General features: G+C 47.0%; 1 long non-coding RNA gene across 4 annotated transcripts in view; it reads right to left on the reverse strand.

Annotated features, from left to right (window-relative positions):
• LOC137306089 (uncharacterized) overlaps nucleotides 1–17,460 on the reverse strand; it is a 171,660-nt gene that overhangs the window by 29,583 nt on the left and 124,617 nt on the right. For 2 of the 4 annotated variants that reach the window (XR_010958823.1, XR_010958824.1), the window contains exon 2: nucleotides 7,214–7,466. The exons of the other annotated variants lie outside the window; for them this stretch is intronic. This is a non-coding gene — a long non-coding RNA (uncharacterized lncRNA). The remainder of the gene's footprint in view (nucleotides 1–7,213; nucleotides 7,467–17,460) is intronic. 4 annotated transcript variants of the gene reach the window in all.

The raw sequence follows: 17,460 nt of genomic DNA on the forward strand, positions 1-17,460 counted from the left end.
TTTATTCCATGGGCTTCAATCTTGATGATAAGACTACCATGCAGCAATTTATCAAACGCCTTTTGAAAGTCCATATACACCACATCAACTGCATTGCCCTCATCGACCCTCTCTGTTACCTCATCAAAAAACTCTATCAGGTTAGTTAAACACGATTAGCCTTTAACAAATCCGTGCTGGCTTTCCCTAATCAATCCACACTCGTCGAAGTGACTGTTAATTCCCTCCCGGATTATCGTTTCTAAAAGTTTCCCCACCACTGAGGTTAAACTGACTGGCCTGTAGTTGCTGGGTTTATCCTTACACCCTTTTGAACAAGGGTGTAACATTTGCAATTCTCCAGTCCTCTGGCACCACCCCCGTATCTACAGATGTTTGGAAGATTATGGCCAGTATCTCCGCAATTTCCACCCTTACTTCCTTCAGCAACCTAGGATCCATCCCATCCGGACCGAGTGACTTATCTACTTTAAGTACAGCTAGCCTTTCTAGTATCTCTTCTTTATCAATTTTTAGCCCATCCGGTATCTCAACTATATCTTCCTTTACTGAGACTCTGGCAGCATCTTCTTCCTTGGTAAAGACAGATGCAAAGTACTCATTTAGTACCTCGGCCATCCCCTCTGCCTCCATGAATAGATCTCCTTTATGGATAATTCTCCCCAACATGCACCGCCCCCACCACCATGTACAGACGGTCCTAGTATGAAGTTGAACTCAGGATCAGACACAGACATGTACCACTGGGCTGCAATTGATGGAGTTGTGAATGTCTAGTTTTGGAAATATGCCATTTCCAAGAATATAAGTTGGCTGCTCACTGATGATGGAGAACGCCACAATGATTGAGTTAATAAAAAATTCTCTTTTTTATTTCAAGGAGCAAGTTCAAACGACAAAAATCCAACAAACTACAACAATGGATCAAATTGTCCCGGGAGTTTCCCAGGGCAGGAGCCGAGAGCCTCCTTGTTAGAATCATAGAATGGCCACAGCACAGAAGGAGGCCGCCCGACCCACCCTGCCCACGCTGGCTCCCAGAAACAGCCATCCAACTAGTCCCACTCCCCCACTCCCTCCCCACTGCCCTGCAAATCCCCTCACCCCAAGCATTTATCCAATTCCCTTCCGAAAGCCACCGCTGAATCTGCTCCCACCCCACACCCCAGGCAGCACACTCCAGACCACAACAAACCACTGCACAAAAAAATTGGCTCCTCATCTCCCCTCTCTGGTTCTTTTGCAAATTATCTTAAATCTGTGTGTTCTGGTCACCGACCCTCCTGCCACTGGAAACAGGATTATTTATTCTATCAAAACCATTCATGATTTTGAAAACCTCCATTAAATCTCCCCTTAACCTTCTCTGTTCTAAGGAGAACAACCCCAGCTTCTCCAGTCTCTCCACATAACTGAAGTCCCTCATCCCTGGAACCATTCTAGTAAATCTCCTCTGCACCCTCTCTAAGGCCTTCACATCCTTCCTAAAGTGCGGTGCCCAGAATTGAACACAATACTCCAGCTGTGGTCTAACCCGTGTTTTATAAAGGTTTAGCATAACTTCCTTGCTTTTGTACTCTACGCCTCTATTAATAAAACCCAGGATCATATATACTTTTTCAACAGCCTTCTCAACTTGTCCTGCCACCATCAAAGATTTGGGTACATACACCCCCAGGTCTCTCTGATCCTGTACCCACTTTAAAATTGTACCATTTAGTTTATATTGTCTCTCTTCATTCTTCCTACCAAAATGAATCACTTCACACTTCTCTGCGTTAAATTTCATCTGCCAAGTGTCTGCCCATTTCCCTTGTCTGTGTCCTCCTGAAGTTTGTTACTATTCTCCACATTGTTTACTACATTTCCGAGTTTCATGTCATCTGCAAACTTTGAAATTATACCCTCTATACCCAAGTCCAGGTCATTAATATATATCAAAAAGAGCAGTGGTCTTAATACTGACTCCTGGGGAACACCACTGTATATTTCCCTCCAGTCTGAAAAACAACATGTGGGAGTTTGTGGAGAGCAGCGAGATCCCAGGCAACCACATCTGCAGGAAGTGTCTGCAACTCGAGGAACTTCAGCTCAGAGTTGCTGAGCTGGAGTCTGTGGTGCAGACATTGCAATGCATCAGGGGCGGGGAGAGTTACCTGGACACTTTGACCCAGGAGGCAGTAACACCCCTTAGGTTAGGTGGCGGTTTAAAGTTGGTTAGTGGTCAGGGACAGGAGGGTGTGACTGCGAGTCAGGCAGGTGTGGGGACCCAGGATGCAGAGCTGGAGGAGCATCAGCGAATGAGGTCAATTCAGGGAAAAATGGTAAAAAGTTAAATTAAAAGGCTCTTTAACTGAATGCACGGAGCATTCGTAACAAGATAGATGAATTAATGGCACAAAACGGGTTTGATCTAATAGCCATTACAGAGACATGGTTGTAAGATTGGCAACTAAATATTCCAGGATACTTGATATTTCGAAAGGACAGACAAAATGGAAAAGGAGGGGGTGTAACCCCTGATAATAAAGGATAACATCAGGACAGTGGTGAGAAAGGATCTTGGCTTGGAAGATCAGGAAGTAGAATCAGTATGGGTGGAGATAAAAAAATAACAAGGGGCAGAAAACACAGGTAGGAGTATTTTATAGGCCCCCTAATCGTAGCTATACTGTTGGACAGAGTATTAATCAAGAAATAATAGGAACTTGTAACAAAGATAATGCAATAATCATGGGGGAATTTAATCTTCCTGCAGACTGGACAAATCGAATTGGCAAAGGTAGTTTGGAGGACAAGTTCATGGAATACTTTCGAGATGGTTTCCTAGAACAATATGTCATGGAACCAACCAGGGAACAGGCTATTTTAGGTCTTGTACTATGTAATGAGACAGGGTTAATTAGTAATCTCACAGTAAAGGATCCTCTGGGGAAGAGTGATCATAATATGATAGAATTTCACATTGAGTTCGAGAGTGATTTACTTAAGTCAGAAACTAGAGTCTTAAACTTAAATAAAGGCAATTACATAGATATGATGGGTGAGAAGGCTAAGGTAGATTGGGAAATTAGGTTGACAGCAATGGCAAACATTAAAAGAAATATTTCAATGTTCTCAACAAACATACATTCGATTGAGAAATTAAAAATTCCACGGAAAAAGTGATCCATCCGTGGCTAACTAAAGAAGTTAAGGATAGTTTTAGATTAAAAGAAGAGGCTTATAATGTTGCCTTGAAAAGTAGTAAGCCTGAGGAGTGGGAGAGTTTTCGAAACCAGAAAAGGATGACCAAAAAATTGATAAAGAGGGAGAAATTAGCATATGAGAGTAAACCAGCAAGAAATATAAAAACAGATTGTAAGAGCCTCTACACATATGTAAAAAGGAAGAGAGTAGCGAAAGTAAATGTGGGTCCCTTAGAGGCTGAGACAGGAGAAGACTAGAGGGCAAACTCTAAAAGGAGTGCAGGAACAGAGAGATCTGGGGGTGTATGTGCACAAATCGTTGAAGGTGGCAGGGCAAGTTGAGAAAGCAGTTAAAAAAGCATAAGGGATACTGGGCTTTATAAATAGAGGCATAGAGTACAAAAGCAAGGAAGTGATGATGAACCTTTATAAAACACTGGTTCGACCACAACTGGAGTATTCTGGGCACCACACTTTGGGAAAGATGTAAAGGCCTTAGAGAGGGTGCAGAAGATATTTATTCAAATAATTCCAGGGATGAGGGACTTTAGTTACGTGGATAGACTGGAGAAGCTGGGGTTGTTCTCCTTGGAACAGAGAAGGTTGAGAGAAGATTTGATAGAGGTGTTCAAAATCATGAAGGGTCTAGACAGAGTAGATAGAGAGAAACTGTTCCCATTGGTGGAAGATTCAAGAACCAGAGGGCATATATTTAAGGTGATTGGCAAAAGAACCAAAGGTGACATGAGGAAAAACCTTTTCACACAGCAAATGGTTAGGATCTGGAATGCACTGCCCGAGGGGGTGGTGGAGGCAGATTCAATCATGGCCTTCAAAAGGGAACTGGATAAGTACTTGAAAGGAAAAAATTTGCAGGGCTACGGGGATAGGGCGGGGGCGTGGGACTAGCTGGATTGCTCTTGCATAGACCTGGTGCAGCCTCGATGGGCTGAATGGCCTCCTTCTGTGCTGTAACTTTTCTATGATTCCATGATTCTAAATTATAATGGGGAATAATGAAATGGCAGAGACATTAAATATTTTGTATCTGTCTTCACAGTAGAAGACACAAAAAGCAAACCAGAAATAGCGGTGAACCAAGGGTCTAACGAGAGTGAGGAACTTAAAGTAATTAATAATAGCAAAGAAAAGGTTTTGGAGAAATTAATGGGACTAAAAGCCGACAAATCCCCTGGATCTGATGGCCTACATCCTAGGGTTCTAAAAGAGGTGGCTGCAGAGATAGTGGATGCATTGGTTGTGATCTTCCAGAATTCCCTAGATTCTAGAACGGTCCCAGTGGATTGGAAGGTAGCAAATGTTACTGCGTTATTCAAGAAAGGAGAGAGAAAACAGGGTACAGGTCAGTAAGCCTGACATCGGTCATTGGGAAAATGCTGGAATCCATTATTAAGGAAGTGGTAACAGGGCACTTAGAAAATCATAATATGATTAGGCAGAGTCAACATTAAAGGGAAATCATGTTTGACAAATCTACTTTGTTTTATACAGTTTCTTGAGGATGTAACTAGCAGGGCAGTTAAAGGGGAACCAGTGGATGTCGTATATTTGGATTTTCAAAAGGCACACAAAAGGTTGTTACACAAGACAAGGGGCCATGGGATTGGGGGTAATATATTAGCATGGATAAGAGGATTGGTTAGCAGACAGAAAACAGAGTGTAGGGATAAAGGGTCATTTTCAGGTTTGCAGGCTGTAACTAGTGGGGTGTTGCAAGGATCAGTGCTTGGGCCTCAGCTATTTACAATCTATATTAACGACTTAGATGAAGGGACCGCGTGTAATGTATCCAAGTTTGCTGACGATACAAAGCTAGGTGGGAAAGCAAGCTGTGAGGAGGACACAAAGAGTCTGCAAAGGGATATAGACAGATTAAGTGAGTGGGCAAGAAGGTGGCAAATGGATTATAATGTGGGGAAATGTGAGGTTATTCACTTTGGTCGGAAGAATAGAAAAACAGAATTTTTTTAAATGGTGAGAAACTATTAAATGTTGGAGTTCAGAGGGATTTGGGTGTCCTTGTACACGAATCACAGCAAGCAATTAGGAAGGCAAATGGTATGCAAGGGGGTTGGAGTGCAAGAGTAAGGAGGTCTTGCTACAATTGTACAGGGCACTAGTGAGACCACACCTGGAGTACTGTGTACAGTTTTGGTCTCCTTATCTAAGGAAGGATATACTTTCCTTAGAGGCAGTGCAACAAAGGTTCACTAGATTGATTCCTGGGATGAGAGGGTTATCCTATGAGGAGAGATTGAGGAGAATGGGCCTATACTCTCTGGTGTTTAAAATAATAAGAGGTGATCTCATTGAAACGTATAAAATTCTTAGAGGGCTTGCAGGGCAGATGGTGTGAGGCTGTTTCCCCTGGCTAGAGAGTCTAGAACTAGGGGGCATAGTCTCAGGATAAGGGGTCGGCCTTTTAGGACCGAGATGAGAAGGAATTTCTTCACTGAGAGGGTTGTGAATCTTTGGAATTCTCTACTCCTGAGGGCTGTGGATGTTCAGTCGTTGAGTATATTCAAGACTGAGATCGATAGATTTTTGGACTCTAGGGGAATCAAGGGATATGGGGATCGGGCGGGAAAGTGGAGTTAAGGTCGAAGATCAGCCATGATCTGATTGAATGGCGGAGCAGGCTCGAGGGGCCGAATAGCCTACTCCTGCTCCTATTTCTTATGTTCTCTTGATATGGGAGTATTACTGTGAGATATGGATGTGTAGGTGTTGGCAGTGTAGAGGGAGCTTTATTCTGCATCTAATCAGTGCTGTACCTGCCCTGGGAGTGTTTGATGGGACAGTGTAGAGGGAGCTTTATTCTGCATCTAATCAGTGCTGTACCTGCCCTGGGAGTGTTTGATGGGACAGTGTAGAGGGAGCTTTATTCTGCATCTAATCAGTGCTGTACCTGCCCTGGGAGTGTTTGATGGGACAGTGTAGAGGGAGCTTTACTCTGTATCTAACCCGTGCTGTACCTGCCCTGGGAGTGTTTGACGGGACAATGTAGAGGAAGCTTTACTCTGTATCTAACCCGTGCTGTACCTGCCCTGGGAGTGTTAGATGGGACAGTGTAGAGGGAGCTTTACTCTGTATCTAACCTGTGCTGTACCTGCCCTGGGAGTGTTTGACGGGACAGTGTAGAGGGAGCTTTACTCTGTATCTAACCCGTGCTGTACCTGCCCTGGGAGTGTTTGACGGGACAATGTAGAGGAAGCTTTACTCTGTATCTAACCCGTGCTGTACCTGCCCTGGGAGTGTTTGATGGGACAGTGTAGAGGAAGCTTTACTCTGTATCTAACCCGTGCTGTACCTGCCCTGGGAGTGTTTGATGGGACAGTGTAGAGGGAGCTTTACTCTGTATCTAACCCTGTACCTGCCCTGGGAGTGTTTGATGGGACAGTGTAGAGGGAGCTTTACTCTGTATCTAACCCGTGCTGTACCTGCCCTGGGAGTGTTTGATGGGACAGTGTAGAGGGAGCTTTACTCTGTATCTAACCCTTACTGTACCTGCCCTGGGTGTTTGATGGGACAGTGTAGAGGGAGCTTTACTCTGTATCTAACCCTTACTGTACCTGCCCTGGGTGTTTGATGGGACAGTGTAGAGGGAGCTTTACTCTCAGTTGCACTATTCAGGGCAAACTCCCCCCTCCATGGACTTATAAAACACAGAAGTTGCCCTGAGAATAACGCCAGGTGCCTGGGGGGGGGGGCCCTCACTCTCTTCTGTATGTTGAGTTTGGGTGGTTAAATTAACCCTCAGTTACAATATGTAAAGATGTATCTTGGCTTCGCCTGTCGTTATGTCTGAGAGAGGCTTTGGCCAGGATGATGAAGCTCTCGAGTGACGGGGAGCGTGACAATGGGCTGTAAATATTTCAAAACTGTCGAAGTTGCAACCCCTTAAAAACCAAAACAAGAGCTGTGAAGCTCGGCGGTGGGATGGGGCTGGTGGCAGGGGAGTTTCCTAGCTTGGTCCAAGCAGTTACAGGCAGTTTGTGACTCACCATTCTGCTGCTTTGCCGACAGGGTCATTAAACGTTCAGGCCGTGTGCCGGTCTGTGTTGATATATTGTCTGACTTCTGTCGGGAAACGTCGCTGTCTGGTTTGTATATTTTTCACTTCTCCTTCTGTATCCTCAACACTCCAGCACAGCGAGCCCTGAAGATCGACAGGACCGGCCCTGACAGTCAGCGTCCAAACCCCATCTACATCACCGGCCCATAAATTCGGCCCCGCACGGCCTGTTTAACGGCCGACTAAACTCCCAATGTGGCCACAATTTCCGGCCGGAGGTTCGCCACCCGCCATATTGGATAATGTCGATGTACCGGCGGCAGGAACGCAGACGGGAATGTTCGAAGGGAGAAAATAATTGATTCAAATTAGTCTCCTGCTCATCTTACATTTCACTCAGCACAACATGGCACTAACTGAGAGGGAGGGTCCCCTTCCTCCCTCGATGGAGAGCCAGGAGGAGCCCAAACCCCGATCACTTCCACACAGCATGATCGCTCCCCCCCCCCACAGCCCGATCACCTCCCCAAAGGCCAATCACCCCCCCCCACAGCCCAATCGCTCCCCAAACCCTGATCGTCCCCCAAACCCTGATCACTTCCCCAAACACCGATTGCACCTCCCACAGCCCGATTTCCCCCCCCCCCCACAGTCTGAGCCCCCCACCCTGGTTCCCCCCACCCCCCATCCTTGGTCCAAAGCCTGATCTTCAGCTACGAGTCACCGGAAATGAGGCCTGGAGCCCAATATCGGAGGCTCCTCAGGCCTCACCATTGAGGCAGATGGATCGTGTTCTCCCCTCCCCCACCCCACCCCGCACTCATTGATCTGAGAAATTCTTGATTTGATCTGGGGCCAGAAACCACACAATGTACAAGTGCTAGGGGGAGTGCGGCATGTGTTAGAGATTTGTTTCTCTGAGGGTGAGATGTTACCCAGTCTCTGCCTCCAGAAGAGAGAATTTTCGACACGCATCCTGGTGCCATGCCAGTGCACACTCATTTCTTCTCTGCCACGGCCACAGACAGAACCAGCCTACAGTAAATGCGGTGCCAGGCTGAGCCTCTGTAGGTGGATATTAAAGGACCCAAGACAATGTTTCTAAGAACTTGATTGAGTTCTTTGATGAAGTAACAGAGAGGATTGATGAGGGTAGTGCGGTTGATGTTCGGTATATGGACTTTCAAAAGCCATTTGATAAAGTGCCACACAATAGACTTGTTGGCAAAATTATAGCCCATGGAATTAAAGGGACAGTGACAGCATGGATACAAAATTAGCTAATGGACAGAAAGCAGAGAGTAGTGGTGAACGGTTGTTTTTCAGACTGGAGGGATGTTTACAGTGGTGTTCCCCAGGGGTCAGTATTAGGACCACTGCTCTTTTTGATATATATTAATGACCTGGACTTGGGTATAGAGGGTATAATTTCAAAGTTTGCAGATGATATAAACTTCAGAATTTCAGGAAGACATAGACAGACTGGTGAAATGGGCAGACACATGGCAGATGAAATTTAACGCAGTGAAGTGTAAAGTGATGCATTTTGGAAGGAAGAATGAGGAGAGGCAATATAAACTAAATGGTACAGTTTTAAACGGGGTGCAGGAACAGAGTGACCTGGGGGTGTGTGTACACAAATCTTTGAAGGTGACAGGACAAGTTGAGAAGGTTGTTAAAAAAGCATATGGGATCCTGGGCTTTATAAATGGAGGCACAGAGTACAAAAGCAAGGAAGTAATGCTGAACCTTTATAAAACACTGGTTAGGCCTCAGCTAGAATATTGTGTTCAATTCTGGGCACCGCACTTTAGAAAGGATGTCAAGGCCTTGGAGAGGGTGCAGAGGAGATTTACCAGAATGGAACCAGGGATGAGGGACTTCAGTTATGTGGATAGACTGGAGAAGCTGGGATTGTTCTCCTTAGAGCAGAGAAGATTAAGGGGAGATTTAATGGAGGTTTTCAAAATTCTGAATGGTTTTGATACAGTACATAGAGAGAAACTGTTTCCAGTGGCAGGAGGGTCGGTGACCAGTGGACACGGATTTAAGGTAATTCGCAAAAGAACCAGAGGGGAGATGAGGAGAATTTTTTTTACGCAGCGAGTTGTTCTGATCTGGAATGCGCTGCCTGAAAGGGCGGTGGAAGCAGATTCAATAATAACTTTCAAAACAAAATTGGATAAATACTTGAAGGAAAATAATTTACAGGGGTACGGGGAAAGAGCAGGGGAATGGGACTAATTGGATAGCTCGTTCAAAGAGCCGGCACAGGAACGATGGGCTGAATGGCCCCCTTCTGTGCTGTACGATTCTATGATTCTATGAAGAGCAGGGAGCTCTTCCCGGTATCCTGGCCAATATTTATCCCTCAACCAGCATTCACTAAAAAACAGATTATCTGGTCATTACCACATTGTTGTTTGTGGGATCTTGCTGTGCGCAAATTGGCTGCTGCATTTCCTACATTACAACAGTGACTACACTTCAAAAAGTACTTCATTATAAAGCGTTTTGGGACGTCCTGAAGTCATGAAAGGTGCTTTATAAATGTTTTCTTTTATAACCGCAGCGGCTGCGCCTCAGAGTAATTCATGAGCTGTTTCTCAGCGGTGATAGTGCTGTTTCACTCAGTGCAAAGGGTCTGCTGTTTCTTTCCCTGACCCCGCTCTGTTTCTGTGTTGAAGTTAAGCTGGCTGTTTTGCCCGTGTTGTATTGGGAAACATTGCTGTCATCAGGCTTTCTGTTTCCCTCTCAGTTCCTGGCACCGCCTCGTGTGACTCACTCTTACCAGAAGCCGGAGTTTGGGAGATGCCCAGATCTCTTACTTCTGCAAATTCAGCAGTCTAAACAATCAATTTTATTTTACTGGTGCTTGGGATGGGCTGTACGTACAACCTTGCCAATGTTGCACATCCCAAAACGAATTTTAAAGAAGGGGTTGTGTTGTAGTTGGAGCTGTGATTTCACAAAGGTCCATCTGACAGCTAGCAGAGAGTTCAAAGTGCATGACCGAGGAATGTGTTCGGTCAGAGCTCTGTGCTGTGTTCTCTCCGCTCAGCAGTGCCAGTTCTGAGGGAGTGCTGCATTGTCGGAGGTGCCGTCTTTCAGATGAGATGTTGAACTGAGGTGGGCACAAAACAATCCATGAAGCTGCTTCACAAAAAGAGCAGAGAGTCCTGGCCAATACTCCTTCCTCAATCAACACCAATCACTGGTCATTTACACATTTGCTGTTTGTGGGATCTTGCTTTGCACAAATTGGCTGCCACATTTCCCTACATGACAACAGTGACTGCACTTCAAAATTATTTTATTGGCTGTAAAGCGCTTTGGGACATCCCGAGGATGTGAAAGGCACCATATAAATGCAAGTTCAAGCTTTTAAGGAAAAATATTGAGCTAATCTTTGTTTTCAAACCAATAAACTGCTGCATATCACATTGGAAGATACCAACCCGCCAATCAGAGGGAAGTTTTCTCAAACACCCTTTCACAAAGATCGTTTGATGGTCATCAAAGACATCGAGCCAGAAATGAGGTGAATAACAGAACAGAAACGTCATGAAGAAAAGAAGAAGCAGAACCAAATTGTCTTTGACAGTGAGTTTATGCAGTGTTATAGATAGCCAGTGCAGCAGTGATTATAGATAGCCAGTGCAGCAGTGTTATAGATAGCCAGCGCATGCAGTGATTATAGATAGCCAGTGCAGCGGTGTTATAGATAGCCAGTGCAGCAGTGTTATAGATAGCCAGCGCACGCAGTGTCATAGATAGCCAGCGCACGCAGTGTCATAGATAGCCAGTGCACGCAGTGTTATAGATAGCCAGTGCAGCAGTGTTATAGATAGCCAGTGCAGCAGTGTTATAGATAGCCAGCGCACGTAGTGTTATAGATAACCAGTGCACGCAGTGTTATAGATAGCCAGTGCAGCAGTGTTATAGATAGCCAGTGCAGCAGTGTTATAGATAGCCAGTGCACGCAGTGTTATAGATAGCCAGTGCAGCAGCGTTATAGATAGCCAGCGCACGCAGTGTCATAGATAGCCAGTGCACGCAGTGTTATAGATAGCCAGTGCAGCAGTGTTATAGATAGCCAGTGCAGCAGTGTTATAGATAGCCAGCGCACGTAGTGTTATAGATAACCAGTGCACGCAGTGTTATAGATAGCCAGTGCAGCAGTGTTATAGATAGCCAACGCACGTAGTGTTATAGATAGCCAGTGCACGCAGTGTTATAGATAGCCAGTGCAGCAGTGTTATAGATAGCCAGTGCACGCAGTGTTATAGATAGCCAGTGCATCAGTGTTATAGATAGCCAACGCACGTAGTGTTATAGATAGCCAGTGCACGCAGTGTTATAGATAGCCAGCGCACATAGTGTTATAGATAGCCAGTGCAGCAGTGTTATAGATAGCCAGCACACGTAGTGTTATAGATAGCCAGTGCACGCAGTGTTATAGCCAGTGCAGCAGTGTTATAGATAGCCAGCACACATAGTGTTATAGATAGCCAGTGCACGCAGTGTTATAGCCAGTGCAGCAGTGTTATAGATAGCCAGCGCACACAGTGTTATAGATAGCCAGTGCAGCAGTGTTATAGATAGCCAGCGCACGCAGTGTTATAGATAGCCAGCGCACGCAGTGTCATAGATAGCCAGTGCACGCAGTGTTATAGATAGCCAGCGCACGCAGTGTCATAGATAGCCAGCGCACGCAGTGTTATAGATAGCCAGTGCAGGCAGTGTTATGGATAGCCAGCGCACATAGTGTTATAGATAGCTGGTGCACATAGTGTTATAGATAGCCAGTGCACATAGTGTTATAGATAGCTGGTGCACCTAGTGTAATAGATAGCCAGTGCACGCAGTGTTATAGATAGCCAGTGCACGCAGCGTTATGGATAGCCAGTGCAGGCAGTGTTATAGATAACCAGTGCATACAGTGCTATAGATAGCCAGTGCACGCAGTTGTAGATAGCCAGTGTATGCAGTGTTATAGAAAACCAGTGCGCTCAGTTGTAGATAGCCAGTACATGCAGTGTTATAGATTGCAAATGCAATCAGGCGTAATAGGTAGCCAGTGCAGGCAGTGTTATAGATAACCAGTGCATGCAGCGTTATAGATAGCCAGTGAGCTTGGCAATACAGATAGCCAGTGAAGGCAGTATGATAGATAGCCAGTGCATACAGTGTTATAGGTAGCCAAAGCAAGCAGTGTTAGGATAGTCAGTGCTTCCAATGTTATATAGAGCCAGTACACCCAGTGTTATAGGTTGCAAATGCGCTCAGTGTTATAGATAGCCAGTGCATGCAGTGTTATGGATAGTCAGTGTGCTCAGTGTTATAGATAGCCAGTGCACGCAGTGCTAGATAGCCAATGCAGGCAGTGCTTTAAATAGCCAGTGGATGCAGTGTTATAGATTTTTTAAATTCGTTCATGGGATGTGGGCGTCGCTGGCGAGGCCAGCATTTATTGCCCATCCCTAATTGCCCTTGAGAAGCTGGTGGTGAGCCGCCTTCTTGAACCGCTGCAGTCCGTGTGGTGAAGGTTCTCCCACAGTGCTGTTAGGAAGGGAGTTCCAGGATTTTGACCCAGTCAGGCTGGTGTGTGACTTGGAGGGGAACGTGCAGGTGGTGTTGTTCCCATGTGCCTGCTGCCCTTGTCCTTCTAGGTGGTAGAGGTCGCGAGTTTGGGAGGTGCTGTCGAAGAAGCCTTGGCGAGTTGCTGCAGTGCATCCTGTGGATGGTGCACACTGCAGCCACAGTGTGCCGGTGGTGAAGGGAGTGAATGTTTAGGGTGGTGGATGGGGTGCCAATCAAGCGGGCTGCTTTATCCTGGATGGTGTCGAGCTTCTTAAGTGTTATAGATAGCCAGTGCTTGATGTGCTATAGATAGACAGTGCATGCAGTGTTTAAGATAATAGGCACCAGCAGTGTTGTAGATATCCAGTGCATGTAGTATTACAGATAGCCAATGTTCGCAGTGTTATAGATAGTCAGTGCATGCAGTGTTATAGTTTGTCACTGCATGCAGTGTTGTAGATAGTCAGTGCACGTAGGTACAGTCGGGTCACTGATTTCTGATGTTGTAAACGCACAGTGACTCACCCAAACAAAGATCCAAAACATCACGAACAGAAAGAAAAGGAGGTCAAAGGTCATGAGAATTCCAGTGAGCGATGGGTCAATGTCTCTCTCTCTTTCTCTCTCTGCATCCCTCTTCCTCTGTCTCTCTCCCTTTCTCTCTGTCTCTCTCTCTGTCTCTCTCTCTCTGTCCCTCTCCGTCTCTCTTTTTTTCTCTCTATCTCTTTCTGTCTATCTGTCTCACTCTTTCTCTCTCCCTTTCTTTCTCTCTCTGTCTTTCTCTCTCCGTTTCTGTCTCTCTCTCTCTCTGTCTGTCACTCTCTCTCCCTCTCTCTCTCTGCCTTTCTCTGTTTCTCAGTCTCTCCCTCTCTCTCTCTGTCTCTGTCTTTCTCTGTCTCTCTCTTTCCGTCTCTCTGTCTCTGTCCCTCTCTTTCCGTCTCTCTGTCTCTGTCTCTTTTTTGCTCTCCCTCTCTCACTCCCTCTCTCACTCCCTTTTTTTTTATTCGTTCACGGGATGTGGGCGTTGTTGGCGAGGCCGGCATTTATTGCCCATCCCTAATTGCCCTTGAGAAGATGGTGGTGAGCCGCCTTCTTGAACCGCTGCAGTCCGTGTGGTGACGGTTCTCCCACAGTGCTGTTAGGAAGGGAGTTCCAGGATTTTGACCCAGCGACAATGAAGGAACGGCGATATATTTCCAAGTCGGGATGGTGTGTGACTTGGAGGGGACCATGCAGGTGGTGTTGTTCCCATGTGCCTGCTGCCCTTGTCCTTCTAGGTGGTAGAGGGCGCGGGTTTGGGAGGTGCTGTCGAAGAAGCCTTGGCGAGTTGCTGCAGTGCATCCTGTGGATGGCACACACTGCAGCCACAGTGCGCCGGTGGTGAAGGGAGTGAATGTTTAGGGTGGTGGATGGGGTGCCAATCAAGCGGGCTGCTTTATCTTGGATGGTGTCGAGCTTCTTGACACCAAGCAAGTGGAGAGTATTCCATCACACTCCTGACTTGTGCCTTGTAGATGGTGGAAAGGCTTTGGGGAGTCAGGAGGTGAGTCACTCGCCGCAGAATACCCAGCCTTTGACCTGCTCTTGTAGCCACAGTATTTATGTGGCTGGTCCAGTTAAGTTTCTGGTCAATGGTGACCCCCAGGATGTTGATGGTGGGGGATTCGGTGATGGTAATGCCGTTGAATGTCAAGGGGAGGTGGTTAGACACTCTCTTGTTGGAGATGGTCATTGCCTGGCACTTATCTGGCGCGAATGTTACTTGCCACTTATCAGCCCAAGCCTGGATGTTGTCCAGGTCTTGCTGCATGCGGGCTCGGACTGCTTCATTATTTGAGGGGTTGCGAATGGAACTGAACACTGTGCAATCATCAGCGAACATCCCCATTTCTGACCTTATGATGGAGGGAAGGTCATTGATGAAGCAGCTGAAGATGGTTGGGCCTAGGACACTGCCCTGAGGAACTCCTGCAGCAATGTCCTGGGGCTGAGATGATTGGCCTCCAACAACCACTACCATCTTCCTTTGTGCTAGGTGTGACTCCAGCCACTGGAGAGTTTTCCCCCTGATTCCCATTGACTTCAATTTTACTAGGGCTCCTTGCTGCCACACTCGGTCAAATGCTGCCTTGATGTCAAGGGCAGTCACTCTCACCTCACCTCTGGAATTCAGCTCTTTTGTCCATGTTTGGACCAAGGCTGTAATGAGGTCTGGAGCCGAGTGGTCCTGGCGGAACCCAAACTGAGCATCGGTGAGCAGGTTATTGGTGAGTAAGTGCCGCTTGATAGTACTGTCGATGACACCTTCCATCACTTTGCTGATGATTGAGAATAGACTGATGGGGCGGTAATTGGCCGGATTGGATTTGTCCTGCTTTTTGTGGACAGGACATACCTGGGCAATTTTCCACATTGTCGGGTAGATGCCAGTGTTGTCGCTGTACTGGAACAGTTTGGCTCGAGGCGCAGCTAGTTCTGGAGCACAAGACTTCAGTACTACAGCCGGGATGTTGTCAGGACCCATAGCCTTTGCTGTATCCAGTGCACTCAGCCGTTTCTTGATATCACGTGGAGTGAATCGAATTGGCCGAAGACTGGCTTCCGTGATGGTGGGGATATCTTGCTCTCTGTTTCTTTCTGACTCTCTCTCTGTCTTTCTTGCACTGTCTCTCTCTGCCTTTCTGTTTCTCGGTCTCTCCCTCTCCCTCTCTCTCTCTCGCTCTCTGTGCCTCTCTCTCACTCTGTCTCTCTCTCTGCCTGTCTGTCTGTCTCTCTCTGCCTCTCTCTCTCTATCGCTCTGTCTCTCTATGCCTCTCTCACTCTCTGGCTATCTGTCTCACTCTCTCTCTCTCTGCTTCTCTGTCTAACTCTCTCTTTTTCTCTCTCTGACCCTCTCACTCTGTCTCTGACTCTCTTTATCTCTCTCTCTCTCTCTAAGGAGCAGCTGATGGGATCCGGGCCCCCCTCCCCCACCCCGACAGGTTGGAAATTGAATCCAGTAAACCTTAACACCAGAATAATTGACTGAGGTTGAAAATCGTTGTGAAAGCCCCATCTAGTTCCAGGAAGGGAACTACTGACTTTACACCTGATCTGACCAGTCTGTATCTTCTATGTGTTCCTGGTATCTGGGCAGCACTGGCAAGGCTGCATTTATTGCCCATTCCTTGGTGCCCTCAGAGACAACCACACCGGGGAGACCAAACGCAGACCGGGCCATCGCTCTGCTGAACATCTCCACAAGCACGACCCTGACCTGCCGGTCACTTGCCATTTTAATTCCCCGTCCCACTCCTACTCTGACCTCTCTGTCCTCGGCCTCTGACACTGCTCCAGTGAAGCTCAACAGAAGCTCGAGGAACAGCACCTCATCTTTCGATTAGGCACTTTACAACCTTCCAGACTCAACATCGATTTCAATAATTTCAGATCATAACCACTGCTCCCATTTTCTCCGACAGTGGATGCTGGTAATGGTTCTGCTGTTGCCATTTACAGCTGCTCTGGACCCATCTTTTCTTTCTTCACTTGTCCCATTATCACCCTCCTTGCCTTGCACCATCGTTTGATCTCTCCTCCCCTCCCCTTTTCCTGGCTCTGTTCTTGCTTAGAAACCATTTAATCCTCATCGTCTTCCAGTTTTGACGAAAGGTCATCGACCTGAAACGTTAACTCTGCTTCTTTCTCCCCAGATGCCGAGTGCTTCCAGCATTTTATTTCAGAGTCGACCACGTTGGGACTCGGTGCGAGTTCGGGGCAGCGGGGTTTTGGATGGGCTGGAGGGGGGGGGGGGTGGGGGAAGGTGGGAGGCCGGCCAGAAGATTGGAATGGTCGAGGCTGCAGATGCCAGTCCAGCACTGCAACCACTAGGCTACTCCATCCCATGTTACTCCAGGACGCCCTCCCTCTCTTAATGCCCTCAGGGGCAAGTGGGAATGGCCAATAAATTGTGCCTAGCCCACATCCCAAGAACAAATATATTTCAAAGGAGTGGTGTGGGGGCGGGGCTCTCTCTCTCTCTCTCTATTGCACTCTGCCCGCCAGGAAGAGGCTGCCAGTAAATATTGAGCATCAGGGTGTCATACTGACTCAGGGAAATTACAGAAGCCGTGCAGAGCTCACTGGCGTCATCGTTTTGTTTAATAACACTGAGTGTGGGAATTCCAGGAATAATAGATATTAATTCCCGGACTCAATCTACTCGAAGAATGTGAGGTATCTCACTGGAAAAATAAAGTCAGCTGTGATCTAAGTCATCGCTTCTGAATCTGAATCTGAAGCTGAAGCTGTCCTGATTCCCGCAGTTTTTCAAAGGACGTTGACACATGTTTATTTCTGGATTCAGACAGCGAGTACGAGAGATGAGTCTCTCAGCCCAGTACTGGGGCTCCCCTCTGCCATCCCACAGCGGAGGGGCAGCGCTGGGTTCTGAGAGTTTGGAGCTGTCACTGGAAAAGGGGGGGGGGTCAGAGATTACAGGGGGCTCACTCAATACAAACCCGACTCAACCCAAACACGGGCTCAGCCTCCGACCAGAGGTTACCAACTCTGCTTCAGAGCATTCCTGGAGGCTTCGTCACATGACCTCCTGCCTCGAGCCGCCCCTCCCGGTCAAACAGTACTTTCTCCCCCATCTCCAATATGTTTAAAACT

Source organism: Heptranchias perlo, chromosome 41 (genome assembly GCF_035084215.1).
Source record: "Heptranchias perlo isolate sHepPer1 chromosome 41, sHepPer1.hap1, whole genome shotgun sequence".
NCBI lineage: Eukaryota > Metazoa > Chordata > Chondrichthyes > Hexanchiformes > Hexanchidae > Heptranchias > Heptranchias perlo.